This window comes from Oratosquilla oratoria, chromosome 4, assembly GCF_046742065.1.
Source record: "Oratosquilla oratoria isolate Oo_2021 chromosome 4, ASM4674206v1, whole genome shotgun sequence".
In the NCBI taxonomy this organism is placed as follows: domain Eukaryota; kingdom Metazoa; phylum Arthropoda; class Malacostraca; order Stomatopoda; family Squillidae; genus Oratosquilla; species Oratosquilla oratoria.
The window spans coordinates 48,117,027-48,117,364 of NC_134780.1; positions in this window are offsets into that span (position 1 = coordinate 48,117,027).

Below are 338 nucleotides of genomic sequence, written 5' to 3' on the forward strand. Positions count from 1 at the left end.
AAACATGGAACATTTTGAAACTATCTCCAATACACAAAAACTTTTCTTTCCTGTTGATCTTTGAAACAATTGGTTCAGGGTTCAAATTGAGAGAGAATTGTAATACCATGCGTAATAACGTAAAAATATCTTTACTTTTATTCAGGACTAAACTATTTAATAATAGTATTATTGATTTTGGTCCAGAATTTTGCAATAGTGTAGCTCGGGATATAAAATTCCTGCTTAGAGGAGGCAATCTAATCAAATTTAAAAAGGAGATAAAAAGTTATTTGTTGCGTGTAGGAACTTAGATGCATTGCATGTGATTATGTCAGGAATATGACAGAATACTGTCT